This window comes from Ixodes scapularis, unplaced genomic scaffold (genome assembly GCF_016920785.2).
Source record: "Ixodes scapularis isolate PalLabHiFi unplaced genomic scaffold, ASM1692078v2 PGA_scaffold2__306_contigs__length_199485367, whole genome shotgun sequence".
Taxonomy (NCBI): domain Eukaryota; kingdom Metazoa; phylum Arthropoda; class Arachnida; order Ixodida; family Ixodidae; genus Ixodes; species Ixodes scapularis.
In genome coordinates this window covers 165,661,248-165,685,200 of record NW_024609857.1, presented here as the reverse complement: position 1 = coordinate 165,685,200, position 23,953 = coordinate 165,661,248, and the positions used below count along the sequence as shown (strand labels likewise).

Below are 23,953 nucleotides of genomic sequence, written 5' to 3'. Positions count from 1 at the left end.
CGTGGTTTAATACTTCCGCACTGCGTCTCCAAGTCTCAGAAAGGAAGGATACTCATTGCAGCTTCTAACGTCACATCTCAACCCATACTACTTCCTACCGGGATGGCAATTGCAGAAAAAGAGCCTCATTACTCACTTGATATAGTCTCCATTCAGTGCGCAACAACGTTGCCTCCCGCGGAACCCTCCACATTATCTGAAAATTTATTAGAGACTATTGACAAGCATTTAACTTCACACCAAAGGTCGCGTCTTTCTGAAGTCCTTTCCACATTCAGATCCTCCTTCGACGTTCAGACGTCAACCTTAGGCAGAACCCCGTGTGTCTCACGCGCCATCCAAACAGCCGAAGGACAAATCATACGTCAGCGTCCTTATCGTGTGTCTCTATCCGAACGACGCACTATTGATGGAGAGGTAACAGCCATGTTGGACAAAGGCATCATTAGACCGTCATCCAGTCCTTTTTCCTCTCCCGTGATTCTGGTTAAGAAGAAAGATGGCAGCATTCGCTTTTGCGTTGATTATCGGCGTCTTAACGCTATCACAAAGAAAGACGTGTACCCCCTTCCCCGAATTGATGATGCGCTTGACACGTTGCAGGGTGCAGAATTTTCCTCGTCTCTTGATCTACGGTCTGGGTATTGGTAAATTCCTCTCAACGAAGAAGACAAAAAGAAAACGGCTTTCGTTACACCTGACGGTCTATTTGAATTTAATGTCATGCCGTTTGGCCTGTGCAATGCACCTGCTACGTTCGAGCGTATGATCGATAACGTGCTACGGGGACTGAAATGGCGAACTTGTCTTTGTTATTTGGATGACATTATTGTCTTCTCTCGTACTTTTGAGGAACACTTAGACCGTCTCGTCGAGGTTCTTACATGTCTGAAAACGGCAGGATTGCAGCTTAACACAAAGAAATGCCTTTTTGCTGCTCGTCAAATTAAGATTCTGGGTCACCTGGTTAGTAAAGAGGGCATCAGACCTGATCCAGACAAGGTACTCGCTGTTACGGCATTTCCGACACCGCGCAATGTCAAACAGGTCAGGAGCTTTCTTGGGTTGTGTTCCTATTTCCGTCGTTTTATTCCCCAGTTTGCTCACATAGCTGCCCCTCTTACTCGTCTTCTTCAAAGCCATGTCTCATTTGTGTGGTCTCCCGAATGTGAACGCGCGTTTAGTGCCATGAAGACAGCCCTTAAGTCCGACCCAATACTTGGCCACTTTAATGAGGCAGCACAAACAGAGCTACATACAGACGCCAGTGGCTACGGGCTCGGCGTCGTTTTAGTTCAGCGTCACCCCGAAACGTCGCACGAGTACGTTGTCGCCTACGCCAGCCGTTCCCTCTCCAAAGCAGAGAATAACTATACAATAACAGAAAAAGAGTGCCTGGCCGTCGTTTGGGGCATTAACAAATTTCGACCTTACTTATATGGACGCCATTTCACAATAGTCACCGATCGTCATGCCCTTTGTTTTCTCTCTTCACTTAAGAACGTAACGGGACTTCTCGGTCGATGGATACTGGCATTACAAGAATACACCTTCACAGTTGCTTACGAATCTGGTAAGAAGCATACGGACGCAGACGGACTCTCACGCTGTCCTGTTGAGGGTCCCGACGAACGCCTAGATCATATAGATGACGCTTTTGACTTAGCTTCAATTACTACAGTCTCATTCTCAACCGAACAACAGAAAGATTCTTGGATTAGGGGCATTGCTGGGTATTTAGAACGACCAACCAATCTCTTAAATAAGACACTTCGAAAACAAATGCAGTCCTTTTCATTGCGCGATGGAATCCTTTATCGCCACAATTTTTCCCCAGATGGCAGTCGATGGCTCCTCGTTGTTCCAACGCACCTCCGGCCTGGCCTTCTTCGCGCTTTCCATGACGACCCTACGGCTGGCCATATGGGATTTGCAAAAACATACGCACGTATCAAACATCGTTATTTTTGGCCGAAACTTTATGACACTGTCTTTAGATACGTACAGTCATGTCTCCAATGTCAGCAACGCAAGCGCCCCACAAGCGGTCCCACAGGATTACTCCAACCCTTAGTTTGCCCAGATCGTCCGTTTGACCGCGTTGGCATTGACCTCTTCGGACCATTCCCAGTCTCTTCCCAAGAGAATCGTTGGATAGTCACCGCGGTCGACTACTTTACCAGGTACGCTGAAACGGCTGCACTCCCAAATGCGTCCGCTGAAGCTGTTGCCAGTTTTTTTATTACCAACATCCTGCTACGCCACGGTGCACCGAAATTTCTTTTAAGCGACAGAGGCCGTCAGTTTTTATCCCAAACCGTAGAGGCCATCCTAAAGGCTTGCAACGTCGTACATCACACCACCTCTCCCTATCACCCTCAAACTAACGGACTGACTGAACGCTTCCATAGGACCCTCGCGGATATGATAGCAATGTACATCGCTTCTGATCATAGCAATTGGGACACTATATTGCCCTTCGTCACATTCGCATACAATACCGGACAGCAAGACACCACTGGTTTGTCTCCCTCCTTCCTTCTCTATGGACGAGAAGCATCGTGCAACATGGACACTATCTTCCCTTATTCAGCGAGCGATCAGGACGCCCTTCTCATGCAGCTGACATGCCGTGCCGAGGAGTGCCGCCAACTGGCCCAACTTCGAACTGCTCAGCAGCAGTATACCGCAAAAACTCGCTATGATTTACGGCATACAGCCGCTACTTACGCACCAGGAGACCTCGTCATGGTGTGGACACCCATCAAGCGACAAGGCTTAGCTGACAAGTTCCTACGCAAGTATGTCGGGCCATATCGCGTCATCAAACAAACGACACCAGTCACATGCCATGTCGAACCGCTCTCACCACCAGCCGATGCCCGCTTCCGAAACGACGACATTATTCATGTAAATCGGCTAAAGAAATACGCTCAGCCCCAGCCAACCCCTCCCAAGCACTAATCTCCAACATGCCCCTCACCCTACAACTGCAAAACACCCATACCGCCTTCCTGTGTATAAAGACGCTTGCTGCGTCCTACTTCACCCAGACAACGCCCCCAACCCCCTCTCCCTTCCCCCCCTCCCCGGGGGGGGGGGGTAATTGTGACGAGTATACTTCACGATGTCCCCTTCATCGTCTTTCAGCATGTTGGCCGAGGAAGACGAGGAACGTCACTGCTACCCCGACGCCCAGATTGGATTCCGTCCGCACTTTGGTACCGAAGACGGCCTCGACATCTTTGCTAGCGACGTCATCCAGTGCTCGCCACACAGCCACGTTGTACGCACGGTTCTGGCAACGGACATCTCGAAGGCCTACGACAACGTTATGCACCATGCTATTTTAGACTCTATGGCAACGCTCGGTGTCCCACACCGCCTCTGCCTTACCATTTACTCCCTTCTCTCGAATCGCACCTTTGGAATACGCATTAGGGGGCACTCTGTGGGACATTTTGTCTCCAATCGCGGTGTTCCCCAAGGCTCGGTCTTGGCACCGACTCTTTTCAACATTGCTTTCATCCCAATGGTGAAAGCATTATCCTCACTTTCAGATATTGGCGTCATGGCCTATGCGGATGACATCACCTTGTGGTCTCGACAGCCGTCCTTAACAAGGCAACAGACTGCCCTTCAAGTGGCCCTTGACACCATGGCCCACCACCTTCAACCACTCGGGCTTACACTGTCGCCTACCAAGACATGCTACGTGCATATAGGCAACAAAGCAGGCCGACGCAGACTCACCACTACACCCATGACTTTTAGTATTGACTCCCAACCTATCCCAGAAGTGGACCGCGTCCGTATACTCGGCCTTTTGCTCCATGCTTCTGGCTCGGGCACCCCCTGGCTTGCTGACATCCGTAAGTCGTCCCGTACCACTCTCGGACTCATCCGCCGCATCGCGCGCCGAGCTGGCGGTGCCCGCTCACATACAGCGCGTCAACTTGTTCGTGCTATTTTTCAGCCCCGAATATTGTATCAAGCTCAGTTTCACAGACTTACTCAAAAGCAGTGGTCATCGCTTGAGGCCCTTAACCGCGAGGCCATGAGAGTTATTACTGGACTACCTCGCATCACGCCCATTCCCGTGCTGCAGGAACACGCACAACTTAACACACTAACAGAGCTCATTGAACAGCGGGAGACGAACCGGGCACGCAAGCGTAGCCTCGCTCTTCATCGACGTCCCTCACTGCCACCCTGGGCCTACTGCCAGGTCACCACTAACAGACCCACCACGAACAAGATTCCTCCTCTTCCTGACATTTACCCCGGCGTGTGCACTGTTTACTCCGACGCATCACTTGAGGGGTTCTGTGGGACCACGGCGTTCCACAGCCCTTCCCACCCTTCCATTACTGATCAACATGGGTATTCGATGGATCACCCATCCTCACTTGCACTGGAGCTGCAAGCAATCCTCGATGCCTTACGCTGCCTGCCCTCTGCCCCCAGTTTCTGCTCAGTCAACATTTACACGGACTTCCTCGCCGCCATTAAACACTTAAAGCTTACCCGCGGCACCCTGAAGGTAGCTCAGGAAATTCATACCTTCTGCTCGTCTTATCCCACCTCAGTCCGCATTCATTGGGTGCGCGGCCACAACGGCGATTCAAACAACGAGCTAGCAGATTCCCTTGCACGCGCTCCAACCGCTACTTCCTCTTCTCCTACCCCTTTCCCTCCTGACCCACTCCTGGCTCACATCTCCAGCTCTCACCTCCTCCGCATGCGAACACGTGCTCTCATTCCCCCGTGTTCACATCCCCTCCCTCGTAACCTCACCCGAGAGGAGGAGACTTCCCTGCGGAGGATCCGAGCAGGCGTGGCGCTCACCCCCGCGGTCCGTCACCGCTGGAGAGATCGGACGTTACCAGCGACGGGTCATTGTCCACACTGCAGTGCTCCCGCTGATGCATGTGACATAAAACATCTCTTGTGGTCGTGCCCCGAAACAGCCCCTGTGCGCGATCGCCTGCTCAGAGAAGTGGGCCTTCGCAGCAATCGTCCCTCGGACTATGATGAATGGACTACAAACAATTCATACACTGACTCATTGTGCGCGTACCTGCGCGAAACCGGGTTGCATGCCTACCTATAATCTTTACTTCCCTAACCCTATCCCCCTTTCCTGATGCCCCGTGGCAAAACTGACGCAATAAAAAAAAAATAAAAAAAAAGACGAGGCCCGCGTGCGCTTGAACTGGATGCGTGGGCAGAGGCGCGCTCAATGCTTAAAAGTGCGGACATAAAAACGGTCGTCGACTCTTGGTCTTCGTCACAATATATATATATGTGTGTGTGTGTGTGTATATATCAAGTAACCGTCGCTGCTGCTTTTTTTACAAGGGTATTTCGTTGCTCACGTTTGTTTGTACAGTCAGCACGAAATGAAACGCGGACACCGGAACGCGTGGCCGTTAATAAAAGCTGCTCCACCTGTAGGGCCCCTGAGAACCAATTAAAATGCGCCGGGGTGCGAGGCTGCGAGTCCTATCAAGGTGAGCTCGACCCTTGCGCGGCGCGTCTTGGAGTTCCGCGTTTCGCCGGTGGAGCGCTGTAAGCGCCGTCACAGACGATACAAAAAGCACTGCAACTTGCTTTGTGTATCGGATTCCCAGCGATATCTCTTCAGCACTGTCATTCATTGTCGATTTGTGTATCGCAATGGTGAAAGGAAAGTTGTAACATTTCGTGCACGGAAGACCCGTAGTGCTTGATGACGTGTCACCGGAACCACGCAGGGGCTTCGGTGAACAACGTGCCACGCGCGGTTTCTGAGAAATAGTGAAACGTCATCAACGCGAAATAAAATTTGTTTGTTCGCACGACCATGCTGTTTATGAAAACAAAATGCTGCAATAGACTGACGCGGATGCCTCGGTTTTTATGAGCAATGTGCATGTTTTCGTGCGAGGTTATCAGTCGATTCTTTAGAAGCGAAGAATTGCTTGCTGGCGCTCTCTTTGGTAGCCACCGATATGGCACGCGTATCAATGCCGGAGCGGAATAAATTCATCACTCTGTCTTAGCAGGGCTTATCGCAAAGAGCTATAGCCAGGTTAAGCGGCCGCTCTGCGTCGACCTGTGGCAGTGGGGCGACAGTGCGGTGACAGAAAAGCACCCCGAGCGGCGGCGCTTACAGCGCGCCACCGGCGAAACGCGAGAGTCCCAGACACCCGTGCGAGGGTTGATGACATCTTAGTATGACCCGCACCCTCACACCCAGGTGCATTTTCATTAGTTCTCGGGGGCCCTCCAGGTGGAGCAGCCTGTATCGATGGCCACGCGTTCCGGCATTCGGGTTTCATTCCATGCTGACAGTACTTCAGTTTCGATATTCAAGTGATTTCCCAAGACGAAGGTCATTTCCATGCGACTAAATGACTCTAATGAACTTCGAACGGAACTGAGCTATTTCAGAAGTCAATGGAGCAAGATGCTCCAAGGGAAATATGCGAAATGCGGGCGGACATAAAGGGCTTTAAAGGCAGTACGGATTTCATGAATCTCGAGTTTCAGGACACAAAGGCAAAGTTAAAATTGAAAGAAAATTCCGTGCTTAAAAAAATGAAACCCTCTCGTGGAAAATCGGAGAAATGGTAAAGCGTTGGACTGATTTTCACGATCGACTCACGGAAGCGGAGCAATACTCGATCAGTACCAACCTAGAAATAAAAGCAGTTGCAAAGCACGAGCACAAAGCACTTCCTAACTTGGTCTAAAAGCTGGGGAAAGCAATCGGCGAACCAATCGCTAGAAGTTACATTGCGATTTGTCATCTTGTGCCAACTCAGGACGCCACCAAAACAAATATAGTTATCCAGTTTTCAAATCACAGCAAACGTGATGCCGTCTTTTGAAAGGCAAAAAAGAAGCTCAATACAAACTGAGATCGAGGCCTTCGCACGGATTCATCCGTATTTGCCAATGAACAACTCTGCCTAGTTTTGAAGCGGGTTCTTGGGAAATCAATAGACAGAAAGCGTCAGTGTAATGGGAAATATGTCTGAGTTTGAAATCCTTTTCTTCATGTGTTTTCACACTGTACATTAGTCTAACACTATTACTAAATTCTATAGGATAACAGGTATTGTGTGTAGGTGCCACAAGTTTGTACTCCTCAACATTTAACTTAAGATCTATAATGCATCGTTTCGATCCCTATGAAATTACTGTCATATTGTCTGGGCTACTACATCAAAGATTAAATAACTACTCTTCGGTCCCAAGACGTGATTTTAACGTTAATATACTAGGTGACTCTTTCCAAACAAAGGCACTTTGCAATTCATTGCAAACTAATATGTTTTAAAATGTCATCACGTCTCCAACTAGAATAACTACAACTACGTCGAGTGTAATTGACTTTATTATTAACATCATAACCATCATCAGCCCATCCGGAACCATAAGTTGTGAGATGAGTGACAACATCCCAATTTTCTTGTACTTGTATAATCTGTGGCGTTCGACTTCCGTCGTCCGCCGCGGGAGACTGACCAGACGGCTCGTCCCTTTCACAAACTGAGGTTTATTACCATCTGCGGGGTACGCTTGAAGACTGGGCGAACAGTCCCCCTTTTCGCTGCCGCGCGCGCTTATATTATCCGCCTGTGCCAAAGAGCCGCCCCCCAGGGCGGTGGCGCGTCGTTGGCCGGATGGGCGCGAGGTTGCGGGCCGAGCGCCCATACCTCTCCCCCCTTCAGAGGTCCATGTCTAGGATGGCGTCGTCCGGGGCCGCAGGGTCTCGAAAGAGGTCAGGGCGGTCCTGACGAAGCACGTGGAGGGCCTCTGCTACCTCCAACGGGCGGGCGACAGCACGATGCTCAGCTTGGACAGCACGTTGGGCCCACTCGGCGGCGAGCCGAGACTGATGAAGGGCCCCCGGCGAGGTGTGTGGCCCGGTGGATCTCTGGGACGCCGCAGAGGTGGCAGAGGAGCCGGCGTTCGGCATCACTGTAGATGGCGGGGGGTTCCACCGGGTGGCGGACTTCCAGGGTGTTCCCCCGGAACGGCTCAGGAACGGACTCTGGTGGGGCACCGCGTTCCGGGCGCGGCTGCTCGCGCCAACGCAGCCTGGAGGCGTAGGCCACGGGACGCTCTTCGACCAGGACCGTCCAAGTGGCCACGCTGGCAGTGCGGGGGTGGTCACGACGGCCACGGGAAAAACTCGGGTGGCGGAGCGAGAACCGGGTGCCATAACGGCGGTCGTAGGTGCGGGAGGGTTCCTTCTGGACAGACGGCATGACAAAAGAAAACACGAAGGGAGAAGATTACGGGTCTGATATAAAACTGAGTTCGGAGGCACTCGCGAAATCAGGCAGTCCTTCTGAAAAACAAAAGGCAGACCCGCGGGAAGGAGAGGTCGTCTCTCCCCCCCTCTCCGCGAAGAGGAGTACAGCCAGCCAAAAAGGATATGGCCATCCAGCGGATGTTAAGTCATCGCCGGCGCAGGTTGTACCGCCTGGGTCGGGTTCCGTGATCCAAGGGCTGGCTGGGGGCTGGGTTGTTCGGGACTTGCTGAAAAACTGCTGGCTCGCGGTAACGCTTGAGCTCAGACACGTGAATTGGCCCGTACTGCTGTGTACCATGCATACGCGCTAGGCGGTAGCTCAACGGAGAAACTTTTTCCGTTACACGAAAGGGTTCGTTTCAACGGTTGGCGAGGGATGCGGCGAAGCCTTTCGACGTGTCGCTGAGGGGATGTGTCCGACGAAGTACCAGGTCTCCAACCTAAAAGTGGACGTTGCGGCGGCCCTTGTCGTACTGAGCAGCCTGTTGAAGACGAGCGACGTCGAGATTCTCTCGTGCTTCACGAACAGCCGTCGAGAGTCGGTGATGGACGTAGTGGGCGAACTGCGCGTATGGGCGTCCATTCTGCGCAACGTCTGTGTACGAAAAGGAATTTTCCATTGGGAAGGTTAGCTCCTTACCAAAGGTGAGACGAGCGGGCGTGAAACCAGTTGATTGGTTGATCGTTGTGCGCGTTGCGAATGCCATCTCGTCGAGTTTGGCATCCCAGTTCTTGTGACGGGCTGTGTGGGAAATCAACATCATTTTGAGGTTGCGGTTGATCCTCTCCGTGATGTTGGCTTGCGGATGATACGGCGAAGTCAGCTTGTGCCGTATCCCAAGCGCAGCGCAGGTATCATAGAAAATCTTGCTTCGAAAGTACGAAGCACCGTCCGTGATGAGCTCTGCCGGGAAGCCGAATCTGGTGAAGACGGACAGAAGGCAGTCTCAGATCCGCTGCGAAAGAAGCTTCCGTAAGGGGAACAGTTCGACCCACTTGGTGAAGTGGTCGGTCACAACAAGTAGGTACTGATTTCCGCGAGGACTACGAGGAAACGGTCCCACGACATCACATGCGGCAATCTGCCAAGGCGACTGGCTAACGATTGGCTGCATTAATCCTGGTGGTTGGCCTCCGCGAGGTTTCGCCTTCTGACACACTGGACAACTGCGAGCATACTTCAGTACATCCTGCCTGATTCCTGGCCAAATCGCAACACGACATAGCTTATCGTAAGTCTTACTGCCGCTGCTGTGACCCGCTAATGCTGAATCATGGAAGTACCTGATGAATGATTTGCGCAGCTTCCGAGGTATCACAATCCGGAAAGGCGATCCATCGCTGTCATCGTCTGCCTGGGGGATGTAGCGTAGAAGAAGTCCGTCTTCGCTCAGCAGGTACGCTTCGTACTCGTCGTCGCTTCCGGTGCCGCTTGCTCTTCGTGCCGCAAGCCTCTCGCACACGCGTCGACAAAGTCGATCTTCCTGCTGGGCCTTGCGGAGGTCTGCTCTGCTCACCAACGTCTCCCACCGTGGCTCCGATGTGGCGGCCACGATGTCTGTTAATCCCACCAACCTTGGTTCCGTCTCGGCGGGAGGGACCTGCAAAGGAGCCCGTGACAGTGCGTCTGCCACAACATTGGTTGCTCCTTTCTTGTAGGCGATAGTGTAGTCGTACGCTTGCAGTGTCAGAGCCCATCGTGCAAGACGTCCGGCTGGATTCTGCAAATTCTTCAGCCAGGAGAGCGCTTGGTGATCCGTCTGTATCTGAAAGGAAGCGCCATTGAGATACATGTTAAACTTCTTGAGGGCGAAGATGATGGCGAGACATTCCTTTTCCGTCACGGAATAGTTGCGCTCGGCCGCCGTTAGCGTGCGGCTGGCGAAGGCGACTGGGCGAAGAACGTTGTCGTGTTCTTGAAGCAGGACTGCGCCCAGGCCGGAGTTGCTGGCATCTGTTTGGACGACAAATTGTCGGTTGAGATCCGGCAACTGCAAAGAGGCGACGTCGGTGACTGCTTTCGAGAGCTGAAGGAAAGCGACGCGCTGATCCTCCCTCCACCGCCGCTTCTCGCCTTTGCGCAAGAGCAAGGTCAGGGGGTTAGCAATCTCGGCGCAGCGAGGTTTGAACTGGCGATATAACCCAATCAATCCAAGAAACCGCTGCAAGCTTTTGACGTCGTGTGGCTGCGGATACTCTGTTATTGCACGCAGCTTGTCCTGGTTGGGGCGAAGAACTCCATTGTCCACTATAATGACAAGGAGGTTAATTTGTGTTGAAGCGAGCTGCACCTTGCCGGGGTGAATCGTCAGGCCGACGTTGCGCAGGCGCTCGAGGACGATTCCAAGATGCTTCAGGTGTTCCTCGAAAGTCTGGGAAAAATAACGACGTCATCCTCGTACGCCATGGCGAAGGTATATTTTGTGTCGCGGAGAATGATATCCATTAAACGCTGGAAGCTAGCGGGTGAATTAGAAAGGCCAAAAGGGAGGCGAGTAAATTCAAACAATCCTCTGTGGAAAATGAACGCAGTCTTTAACACGTCCTCTGGATCAATTTCGATTTGCAAAGAACCTCGACTGCAGTCAAGGGTGGTGAACACTTTCGCGTTGCCAATCGCGTACATAACCGAGTCGATGGAAGGAAAGGGGTACGAATCTCTCACCGTCACTGCGTTGAGGCGGCGATAATCCACGCAAAGTCGTACCGAGCCGTCTTTCTTCGGAGCCAAGACGACGGGAGAGGCCCACGGACTCTGGGACTCTTGCACTGCTCAGGTATCCAGCATCTCTTGTAGTGCTGCGTCTAGTAGGGCTCGCTTGTGGACGCTGAGGGGCCTAGGGTTGCATCGCAATGGTCGGGCGTCACCAGTCTCGATGCGGTGTAGCAACACGTCTGTCTTGCCCGGGGGTTTCCGTGAACATTGGTACGAACGGCTGCAGGATGCTCTCGAGCTGCTGCTTTTGCGAGCTGGTTGCTGGGCACGCGTTGAGGGCGTCTCGGATGCCGTCAGGAAGAATTTCAGCGGGCCGCGCTGTGTAGTGGACCGGAAGGGTTGTGCCGGTGACGCAGTCTTCACGTCTGGTGAAGGGGGTCACGTGTGGCTGGTCGCCGAGCCGATGTCCGCCGACAGCGTAGTCGAGAGAAATATTTTCGCCTGCAATGAAATCTCGGCCCAAGATAATCGGTACGGAGATAGCTGGCAGATAAAGAAAACGCTGACGCCGCGTTTTTCCGTCGAAAGAAATCCTCAGCCTTACTGCGCCTGCTGCTTTTGTTGGCGCGCCTGACGCTAACTGCAAAAGCGTGCTCGAACAACGGAGCTTAACCTTCCTTGATTTGCAGAGTTCGAAAACTACGTCGCCGATAAGCGAAACTCCCGCGCCGGTATCGAGAAGCGCGGCAAAAGGCACGCCGAGTAAAGAAACTGTCATGCGTGGCTCGATACTATGGTGTGTAGGTCGAACTCGACATACAGAAGGAAGGAGTGCTGGCGACTCACATTTCCCGGGGCTGGTATCGGCCCTTGGCGGCGAGATATCCGGGTTCAGCGCCGCGGGCCTCGTTGGTTTCCCTGGTTAGGCAGCTCTCGCTGCTAACGGGACCGCCCTTGTGGGCACTGGCTGCGGAAGTGGCCACGCTGTCCGCAGTTGTAGCAGGGGTCATTCTGCCACTGGGTTCCCACGTTGCCCCGTTCACTCCCCCGTCGCCGGCTGCCTCTCGGCTCCGCCGGATCATTCCCACGATGCCAGCCGCCTCTCGGCTGCCGCTGGGGCCTTCCGGCCATCTGGAGATCTTGCAGGGGTTCGTGCAGCCGGCTTTCGCCGTCACGGAACTGCAGCCGGCCGCTTTCGGGGTTTCGCGGTACCCGCGGCGGGCTTCCACCCATGTGCGGGCCCTGGGGGGACCAGTCCCAGGCGCCTGGGGCTTCCCTCGGTCGGGAATTTAAGCTGTCGCTAACCCCGCCCAACGCGTAGGCATCGGGATTCTCGTCGGAGGCGAAGGCGCCGTCCATTTCAGCCGGGCGCCGAGTCGGCGGGGCACGGGCGTGGACGCTGCGTTGCTGTGCGGGAGGAACCCATGCGCAGGAGGGTTCGAGGGCGTCTTCCGCTGGAGGCGGCGGCTTGTACTCGTCGCTGGCCAGGAGCATGTCTTGGACGCCGCGCGCCGCGCGTACGAGGTCTTCCAAGTTGGTAAAGGTGCGTCCATGCAGATACACGTGGAAACGGGGGTGGCATTGGCGGATGATGCGTGCGACATTCTCCGACTCAGGAGCAGCTTTCGCGGCTTTGTTGTACAGCTCTTGCATGGCCCGGATATACTCAACGAGGCCTTCTTCTGGGTGCTGAGTGCGACGCTCGAGCTCACGCTGGACCCTGACCGTGTACCCTTCTGGCAGGAACTCTTCGCGGAAGGCGGAGTGGAAGGCTGCGAGGGAAGAAAAAGCGGGTTGCTGCGCCCACCAACGTCTCGCGCTCGCCTGTAGGGTCATGGGGAGGATCCTCTCGAGGACGTGGCGCTCCGAGGAGCCGGACGCCCGGGCGTAGACGTCCAGCTCTCCAAGGAAGTCGGCGACAAACTTCCGGTGGTCGAAACCTGTGTACACGGGAATCGTGAGTCGAGGATGAAGCTCAGGCTCACGCGGTCGCTGGCCGCCGCTCCCGCCCGTGCCGGCTGCCAGGCGCTCTGTCACCAGCGTGAGGGTGGCGGACATCTGCTGCATCAGCGCCAGGACGTCCGCGGTGCACTCTCAACAAAAGGATAGTCGTAGGGTACGACCTTTGGGGTAGTAAGAAGCCGTCACAGATATCGCTACCCCCCCCCCCCCCCTTCGTTTTACTAGCGACCCCAAGGGCAGTCACACGGCACGCAATCAACAGGTAATCACAGTGAGCACCCCCAAAAGAAACATGGCGGCTGGCCAGCGACAGGGGAGCGATACGAGTAAGGCCTAGCGAGGTGGACTGCTTTTTGTTTTTTTAAAAATACGATTCTCAAGTGCGTGCGCCCGTTCGCTGTCTTCCGTGCGCACTAAAGCACTCCAAAACGCGCCTCGAAGCACCGGCACCGCACTTAGTGGAGGATTCGCGGGTTTGTCCGACACTGCTTTCGCGCAGCCGGCTGCATTTGCTTCGCGGCCAGAAAACAGTCAAAGAAGGAATCGTATAGCGACAAATGGAATGATGTCTTTATTGAACAGAGCATCTGCTTGCTGTGCTTGCCGTAAGTGATTCGGCGTTTTCGGTTGACAGCGGCGATGCGAAGCATCACCGATTCAAGCGGCGTCAGTTCCGATCGTTCAACTCTCCTGCTCACCTGTTAGCATTCGTTATCCACTTTCAAGTCCCTGGTAATCTTCACCGCGTCTGTGCCCGCACTTGGAGCTGTACACCGCACGGAACACCCGTTCAACTTGCTATGGGACTGATCAGGTGTTGGACTGATCCTACTGGGACAAGAGAGAGACCGAGAGCCGAACCCAAGCCTCCGTAGGCTGCTCCGTGGAGCCATGGAATGCCTCCATGTTTTTCACCCAAATAAATAGACATATAAACGCGCGACTCCTTGAATTGGGCGGCAACAAGCGCAACCTGGCGGATGTTTTTCACCTAAAAAATAGACATAAAAACGCGCGACTCCTTGAATTGGGCGGCGACAAGCGCCACCTAACGGACAGCGCTCAAACTAAACAAAAAAGAAAAAACTAGCGGTCACCGTGAGCGCCTCGCCAGACATACTCCTATTTCACACCACACTTCACACATTCGCGACATAGAGGTAACATATGCATTGTGTACATGAACGCGTTTACGAACAGCACAAGGTTCAACATGAGACACTGACACTTTCCATTCCTATACACACGGAAAGTCGTCACCACCAGTTTATATACTGCTGTATTCTTTGTAACCGATTAGGCTGGTGACCACTGTCATATTTTGCATAAATACAAAAAGACTGTGCAAGATTTACCCGTATATAATATTTTCCCCTACCGCCCTTAGGAAAGCGCCTTTATCTCTAATGTAATCTACTGCAAAAGTGAACTGCAGGTTATAAATAAATTTGAATAGTCGCTACACGTCACGTTTTCGTCGGTTTCGTTTTCTCGCTAGCCTACACTTCAAGTATACAGAAGCCTGTTTAATGAGTTGTATTAATTATCGAAACTAATTTCTGCAATTCAAACTTTCTGAACATGCTGACGCATTTTCTTTTCTCTTTTTACATATCCGGATGACTTCAGCGGTGGTTGAGTACACGCAAAGTAACGTTGAGTACACTGAGCACGCGGAGGTGATTCTGGCGAAGCGCGTTCACCGGTCCCCCCGAAGCGTTGTTTGTTTTCTTCTTTTCACTACAATTGTTTCTGCTCAAGCGCGTGTCTTTCAAATGTATGTTCTATGCGCGAGCGCTCGCGCCAAGAGGACAGTGCAGAATTGCGCTTTCGGGCCCGCGCCTTCACCTATGTATGCTAAATTATATAAGCATCAAAGAACGCCGAGATCATAGTTCTCTGCGCCGCACCTGCTGGCGTCTGCAGCAGTACTTTTTCTAAAGCGAAAATCTAAAACAAATAGCACTTGTATGTTTGCCAACGCCTTATTTTTGGAAATACACTTGGAATCTTTTATATAGATAAAAGGAGCGCGCGCCGGAAGGACTGAAGTCCTAGTCCCCTTGGGATGACACACACATCCATTTGGGATGACCGACACTTGCCCTAGCGGCCCTGCCATTGTTTGGAGCATTTTTTAAACGCCATTTTGGAAATGGACTTCAGCTGGGCCGTCATATTCCGCGTTATATCTTCTTGTGACTCACATAGGGTCCCTTTCGGCGGCATTTTTATCTTGGGGAAGTGCCAGAAATCACAAGGAGCGACGTCGGGAAAGTAGAGAGCCTGATGCGTGCTGTGTCTGGCCAAGAAACTCAATCAGATGCAAAGAACGAGGTGGTGCAGTCATGGTGCCACTGTCGTGTTCCAGCTACCCACAGATCCGGTGTCTCGTGCTGCACGGCATTGTGAAGAGTACTATAGTCGGATGCAACCTAAGAACAATCTTTTAGCTCCATCCACAAGCGCATTGCGCCCATCTGAAGTGCCTCCGCCGTCGAGAAAGTAGTTCGCTAGCAACGCTGCTTTTTCTTCCTCCAGGAAACGTGTCTTAAACTACTACAATATTTATTTAATTTATTCAGGACATTTAAATAAGTTAGAATACGTTTTTGTCAACGAAATAGCTGTTTAGTAAAGAAAGAAAGTCATGTCCAATGTACCGTCTTCCCAATTCATTTTCTGTCCAATATACTAGTCTAACATACCGTCTAACATACCTCCCAGCAGTGCTAAGCCTCGCGCCAGCTTCGAAATTTTCGTTGGCGATAGCGTCGCTGGATTCTCACGTTGTCCCGCAAAAAACGCTGCAAATGCAAGCCGATACCATTAAGATTTCATGGCGTAACCTCGGGCACGAAAAACACGGTGCAAAAAAGCAGAATAATTGTCGCGAGAAACTAGCGTCGCGTTGCTAAGGCCAGCAGCCATGTTGAGGTTTTTTTTTTTTTTTTCAAAAGGATCGTGATTGGTCCACGGAATCGTGACGTCATCAAAACGATTGGCTGGCGTTTCTCGGCGTAGGATTACATTTCCTCTAAGAGGCATTTCCGGTTTTTTCTTAGCTTGCAACCGACTATAGCAGAAGATACGTTCCGGTAGTACTCTTTCGTAATGTTTTGACCTTGTAGCGCATACTCGGGATGCATTACCGCAGGAGAGTCAAAGAAAATGGTCAACATCACTTTGATGTTGCTATGCACCTGTCATGCTTGTTTTCACACCGGGATGTTGAATGTCTCCATTGTGATGACTACATCTTGGTTTCCAGATCGTACGCGTTAAGTCATGACTCATCACCAGTGATGACGGAGTTCAGGAAGCTGGGGTCACCATTTATGGAGTCCAACATGTCTTGCGAGACCTCCAGACAGAGTTCCTTTTGCTGCATAGTGAGCAACGTCGGCACGAATTTCACGGACACTCTACCCCAGACAACACTTGGACATCCCCAGGATGTCCTCAGGACAACATTTTGAGGACATTATGATGTCCTGAGGATGTCCTCAAATGATCCTGGAAACATCCTAAAAACGTCCTATTGTCCGGCCTCAGGACATCTTCAGAACGTCCTCAGGAGGGCAGCCAAGGATTTATCTAGTACATTTTTAGGACAAGCATCCTTACAGCTCATTGAGTTGTAAGGATGCTTTCATTTTATTGTTTCTAGGTTTTCTCCAACTGGATTTTGAACCTGAAGATGCCTGCAAGAGCTGCCTGCAAAAAAAAATGCATTGCTGTGCACTATTTTAAAGTGAAATTCACACGCTAATTCTAGATTACTAGTCAGTGAGAGGCTAAGAACATAGGGCAAGGAAAAGGAGGAATAAAGCTGGCGGAATGCTGAAGAGGAGAGAAGGCTTCTCCCCTCCAGTATCCTGTCGGCTTTCTCCTCTGCGTATTTCTTTGCGCTATGTTCTTAGCCCGTAACTATGAGCATGATCGGGCCATTCATTATTGCAAACAAAGGCAACTGTTCAAGAAATATTTTATTGGAGAGCAAATGTTATACACGACTTTTTTCAATGTCTGCACCAGACGTGCAGTCTGGCTTCGCATCTTGGCCACCACTAGACCGAATAATAAGAGGGATCTGCAAAAACAAAAAAAAAAATTAATTCCATAAGGATTAATAATAAAAACAGGTAATGGGAGAAACTTACCAATATGTCGAACACCTCCGACCTTTGACTGCAGCTTTTTCAGTTTCTCTCCAGCGTGGCGCAGCCATACTTTATGATGGTCTCCACCTCAGCTTTGTTTGCGCACTCAACATTTGATTTCACTGCTCCTAAAACATTGACTTGTGATGACAGTCACAGCAGAAAGCTATTATGGTCTAGAAAAAAATCACAATTAATGTTCGTGCGAGGAAGATACCTTTGCTACCGAGTCTACTTTCGCATAGTTGGAAAGCTCGAAGCATTCGTTTACGCGCCGGCATCTTTCCCGCCGAAATTGCCGTTCATTGCTTTCCGCCATTTCGAAGAAGTACTACATTTAAAAACACACTAACCTTTGTCACTGCCTTGCATTGCTGCCATCATCACTTTGGATGGAACAGGGGGGCTACTTTGCGCTTTCTGCACTCCCAGGAGACTTGGAAGAGGGCAGCAGATTGGATGTTGACAGAAAAAAACAAAACCAACATCCAATCTGCATTTGCTGCGTTGTTGACGTCACTTCCCTATTCCTAGTCTCCTGGGAGTGCAAAAAGCGCAACATAGCCCCCGAGCACGGATATACAGACTCGCAGCGCTGACTAACAACTCAGTGATATATTTCTTCTTCCTCAAATCGTCCTCATCTTCTCCTTCGCCGTTAATGAGAACATTTAAAATTTTTAAACACAAGAAACCAAATAGCCAATAAACATTAATAAGTAAATAATAAACAAATAAATGACAGCTAGAAATAAATAAAACTAAGAAAATAAAAAAAAAATAAAAAATAAAGTTAAAAAATACTTCTTAGAAAATAAATTACAATTAAAAAATTAAACTTAAAAATATTTCTTTTAATTTTTTAAGCTTTATTCCTTTTTAGTTGTCATTTATTTATTATTTACTTATTAATGTGTATTGGCTATTTGGTTTCTTGTGTTTAAAAATTTAAAATGTTCTCATTACCGGCGAAGGCGGAGAAGATGACGATACGAGGAAGAAGAAATATATCACTGAGTTGTTAATGATGACAAGATGGCATTTCCGGGCTTTCAGTTATGCTGTACATAAGGAGAGCACCTTTTTTTTTTTGTGATCCCATACCTCTCAGTGCGACATAAGTGAGAACGTGAAGCATGCTTCTTAATCAATGCTTGTGGAAATGTATGAGCAAATTTTCTAAATTTCTAAAAAATACAGATGATGATGCCTGTTCCAATAAAAACCACCACTGTTTTTAATGTGTTTATTTTCAAAATATACAGTACAAATTTAAATCGGAAGGCTTTCGTTTAAAAACAAATGGCATCAAGTAATGTAATTTAGGTTTAAAACGATGTTCAACTGAAAAACAAGTCTTTATAAGGCACTGCACACATGGTACACTATGAACAGCCTTTACTATAAATTAACGAAAGCAGGTCTTGAATCACAAGCAGCTCCAGAATTGCAATGCAACTGTGCCCATTTTTGTGTGCGAAACCCCGATGGCATGCTCAAGAAGGGTGAGTGTATTTTCTTTATTTCAGCAGAGTATTTGAAGTTAAAAGCCCAGAACAGGCACATCAACAACGACACTGCTTGCGTAAGGCTTGCAGCATCAATGGTCAAACCTTCGACTGTGACCGCATACACTGAAGATGTGAGCACGTCCTCACCAGTGTACAGAATACTTGGGTTCATGTACTGGGCGCCCGGCTCCTGTGACAAGGACAAAGGCCATTTCGATAAAAATACCAACTTGCAAATCGCTGCACAATTAAAAAATTTCCTGAGTCAATTCATTTTTATTAAAGGTAAAACTTATACTTCTTTCAATTTGGTAATGCTGTTGGGCTAACGTGCTTTTAAAGTTTATCCAGACATTTTGGGAAAAATATGCAAATCAAAACTTGCTGTTTCGGCAAGACAAATGACATTAAAACAATTCCTCAGAAGGTCTTTACAGACAACCTGGTAATTGTTCAGTTTGTTATGTCGTCACATATTTTTCTCAAGAGTAGAGTTTTGGAAACAGTCCCACACTGCAGTTTATTTTGAAGTAAATGATTAGGCACAAAAGGTTGTATGTATCCATATAAACTTGCTGGATTGATCCTTAACTTTCGAAAGGAAAAAAAAATATTTGCAATGTCTACCGTAGTTTCAAGCAAGCGCCCACTCAAATTTCGAGGATAATCACGAAAAATTGGGGGATGGGTGCTTCTGAGGTCCTCAATATGCAAAGGACTTGCCTTTGCATATTTTCGAAATGTTACAAAATTGCGAGACACTTATTGTGGAATGGGTGGATGCTCGCATTTCGCAGTAAATAAAACCCAGTTCGTTTTAAATATTAACCACCATAATTATACAACTGATCTACCCAGTTCACTCAAGCATATCATTTTTTCAGGTTGGAAGCTTTTTCTGAGGGTACCTATAAATGCGAAAAAGTACTATTTCTTCAATTGTTGTAGTGTTTTACATCACAACAGTCGGGAGGAGCTCTGCACTTGTTTTTCATCCCATCCTCCCCAAACATCAGGGTTTACAATGTAAGAGCTTTTAGCTTTTTTGTTGGTATGAGAAAGTAGGATTTCTTCTCCCCAAAATAAATATGCGCCTGGTGCGACATAATGGACCTTTTCCGAGAAGCATTCTGTGCACGTGCGAGCGCCCGATGCCAAGCAGCAAAAGACGGCACGAAAAATTGAGAAAATTCAGAAGGAGGCTGTGGATCAGCGAGTAGAACACGTAATTGCAGCATATTTATAATTGTGTTACACAGGAAAAGAAAGTGGACAGAAAGATAAACGCAACACTTGGGTGGACGCCACGGATGCCCTTTAAAGTTGCGTTGGGCATGCGCCGCAGCTCAGAGAGCAAAGAAACTGGTAGCGTGACTCCCATTATAGATTGGTAGAGCAGGTACTTCACTTCCTTGATTTTTAGTTCGTGCAGCCACCGCCTGGTGCCGTCGGTATGTGGAAACGATCTATTGCTGCAAGCACAACAGCACCCCTGTTATGCACCTTATTCTCATTTAAGCTGACGACAAATTTTGCATTCATTATCACTTTTCACCACAGTAATTGTTCTGATTACAGCTTTCCAGTTCTGTAAGAAAAAAAGAAAATACTGGCGCATCACTCATTCACAAAATGTCGTGCTCTGTACATTATATACCTGTGAACCCTTTTGTTATTATTTGAAATTAATAAACAAGTTTTATCACTTTCCACTTTCCCAGTTATTTGATGTTAATATCCTAATGGGCTTTTCTCTCTAATAATAAATATCTATTTTAATTGAAATAGGCATGCCGAGCAATTCATACTAGACTCTTCTCGAGGTTGTTGCTTCTTTCCTTCAGCAGGCATGGCAGCAAGATCAAGGCACCGTTGGCAAGGAGAGCTGGAGAAAAAAAAAAGAAAAATAACATCTTGGAAAATAATGTTTTGCAATCAAATGTTGCCATGGTTATACAATCACAATATACTATCTAGAACCTTTACCAGGTGTTCACTACATTACTTCGTTTTAGCTTTGGCATGTCAACCTATAGTATGTATTCACGCGAATCTTGGGAACAGTGCCGCCTTTGTGTCCGCGAGAGCAGACAACCACACCGCCACACCCGCACTGCCCGGCGATTTCTCTGCCGACACCATGCACAAACGACGGACGCTTTACGCAGTTGTGTTGTTACAGTGCAGTGGATAGTTGCGGCAACATTATGCTGTTGTCTTCGGAAAGTAGTTTTCCACCGTTGGGCCCTTATGGCAGACAGCCAACAGGAACATGTACACTACGAGAAGATGGAAATCTGCAGTGTGGATCCCATCAGTCTGTCGCCGAATGACCTCATCCAAGACAACAGGTGGCAGACGCGGGTGGAAATGACTGACATCCAGGACTACAGTGCAACCCACTTCTAACGATAATGAGAAACTGATCATTTCCACTCTAGTCGTATCTTAAGTGGGTAACACTGTACTTGATGTTAACAACAAGTTTTGTTATGTGCAAGGAAGTCTTAAATGCCGGTAACTACAGGCTAATGGGTTCAGGCACTGTCGATGAAAGCAGTAATTGCGGAAAGCGCGATCGTCGTCTCGCAGGTAAGGTGGACCTACGAATATTTACTTTTACAAGTTTAATCATTCTTTGATCTGGCGAAGTAGACTGAACTCGCAGCACTTGTTTTCAAGTACGTCTGTGGCACTTCTTGTTTTGGCAGACATTATTTCTTTTGACATGTCGACATCTCAAGAGGGCTAGGCCTATCGTGCTGGTCAAGTTCAGCCGCTATAAAGGATTCCCAAGAGAAGACCCAAACGTAAGCTTCCTATCGGAGGAGGCGGAAAATCGGCCTTGAAAGAAATTATACCATTCTTGAGCATGTTTTCGTCTTTTGAGTCGCAGCAACCTCAAAGCTTTCGGGCGCTGTTGCTTGCCAGTGACAAGCAACAGCCTGTACTCCAACCTCGTGTTGCTCGCATGGCGGCAACAATTCACAGTATGACTTTACAGCGTGCTGCACAGTTCTTAAGGAGAATGATTAGCCTTCTTAAACTGAATCAAGCAAAGGTGCAGACGTGCTCCAGAATTACGCGAATATCTTAAGTCTACCTCACCTGTGAGACGACAATCGCTCTCTCTGCACTCGCTGCTTTCATCAACGGCTCCTGGACCCCTTAAAATACTCGGTTGAGCGTGACAAAATTTCTCTTCAGGAGGTAATCCGAGATGTCAGTAATTTCCGCCAGCAGCCATAGCTAAGCTCTTGGGCGTGCGGCTGTGGAGCGAACGGATCCACGCCGCAGATTTCAACCTTCTCCTCATAGCCTGCCCAATCTTTTCCACTGTCCACCATAGGGGCCCAGCAATGGAGAAACCCGTGCCGTAGACAGCATCGTAACATTGCCTAGACTGTACACTGCACCGCACCACCGCAACTGCATAGAGCATCCGTCGCTGTCACTTGTGCGTGGTGTTGCATGCAAGAATCACTGGGCAGGGGGGCTGTACAAGCACAGTTGTCTGGTTTCGCAGACACAAAGATGGCACTGTTTCCAGAATGCATAGGTCCCAAACTGCGCTTAAATATACCCCATTGCTGAAAAAATTTCTGCTCGAGCCATAGGCTATAATTAGGGCTCCGTGTTTTCGACGTTTATTTTTCGTCAAATTCGGAGGGTGTTTTTCGGAGCTTATTTTTTGCTGAAGATTAGGAGTTTATCGGAGTTTATATTTGGTTGATTCCCAATTCTCCGAAATTCGGAGTTTAATTTCGCAGTGTTTCCTATTCAACATAAACATGTAAATAATAACCGGATGTAAATGTATGCCAGAAAAACAATAAAACGCGCTTGTACCGATTAAAATTGCTTCAGATGAATTTGACGTTCGTGCCATTACCATTGGCAATATTAATTTGTCCCACTACAAAAGTGTTGCTTCGATAAACGTCGATATTTTAAAAATCAATAAACTTTCGGGGGCAGTCACTACGAAGCTCGTAGTCATTCCATCTTATTCCATCAATCTAGCCTGCGGCCGCGCGAGGTGGAGTGGTTAAGGAGGTAATAGAAAGTTTCAACTGTCCCGTTTCTCTATTTAATAGAATCTCTATGGTGCATAGCTTTCACTGTTAGAAAAGCATACCTTCTGCTTTCTCTAAGTCACAAATCGCTTGGCTCAAAATGGAAACCAAAAGATTGGGTTTTGTCGTGACCCGAATGTACGATGACCTGCTGCCCTGAATCAACCTCGACGAAAGAAGCGGCAAGACCCCTTTTGACAACGGTCTGAGATTTGAAAGATAATTATGGTGCCAGTTTCTCAGGACCATTTACTCTGTGCTGATCAAATTGTAAAAAAAAAAAAAAAAAAAAATGTCTTTCACTCCTTTTTTTTTACATTTTTTTTTTTTGGGGGGGGTGGGGTGGGAGGTGGCATGGGCACATAAACATTTGGAGTTTATTGGATAAATCCGAATTGACCAAAATTTTACCGGCGGGTGTTTTTCGGAGGTTTTCGGATTTATCCGAAAACACGGAGTTCTAGTTATAATGTAAGCAGCATCACAACAGCTGGTTTTGTTGGCACACATAGGCAAATAAGGAAGGGTAGAAAATATTTCTGCCTGTAAACAAAATTAATGCAGAGGTATAGCACTTTTTCTTCAGCTACTTACTTTTACCCTCTTCCGGGCAGTTCTCGGCGGCTTCCAATATTTGGTTTGCCTTTTGTTTTGATGATGACTTCATACGGAAAAGCTCATAGAGGGCCTTGGTGCTTCTCTCAAGGGAGGCTGTGAAACTGGCACCATAATTATCTTTCAAATCTCAGACCGTTGTCAAAAGGGGTCTTGCCGCTTCTTTCGTCGAGGTTGATTCAGGGCAGCAGGTCATCGTACATTCGGGTCACGACAAAACCCAATCTTTTGGTTTCCATTTTGAGCCAAGCGATTTGCCTCGGTGACGGTGAGGAAAGCAGACGAATTTTTTGTTTCGGAAGAACGCTGCGGCGCAGCGATACCAGGGCCGTTCTAAGGCCCTTCCCATCATGCTTTTCAATGGGTGGAAGCGAACAAAAAGAGCTCGAAATAAGGACTTAACGCAGAAAGCTGCATTTCTCCAGCGCATCATAATTTGACAAGCCCTACATGAGAAACGCGTTTTTTTTTTTTTTTGGCCATCCCGCGTCCTGTTTTTTTTTTTATTCGTAACATAGGTTTAAGTATCAAACTGCCCCAGCAACATGGTCTGGCAGCTCAGCCATCCCATATAGGGACTCGAGGCACAAGCCCCCGAGCGGCCATTAAAGGTTCAACGTTCGTTGGGATCACACCTTCGTCTTGGTTCGTTGCTGGTTTCC

General features: G+C 49.0%; 1 pseudogene; it reads right to left on the bottom strand.

Moving 5' to 3' along the window:
• Nucleotides 1-18,438: 18,438 nt before the first annotated feature.
• LOC121836408 lies at nucleotides 18,439-23,386 on the bottom strand (annotated as a pseudogene).
• Between the last annotated feature and the right edge of the window lie 567 nt (nucleotides 23,387-23,953).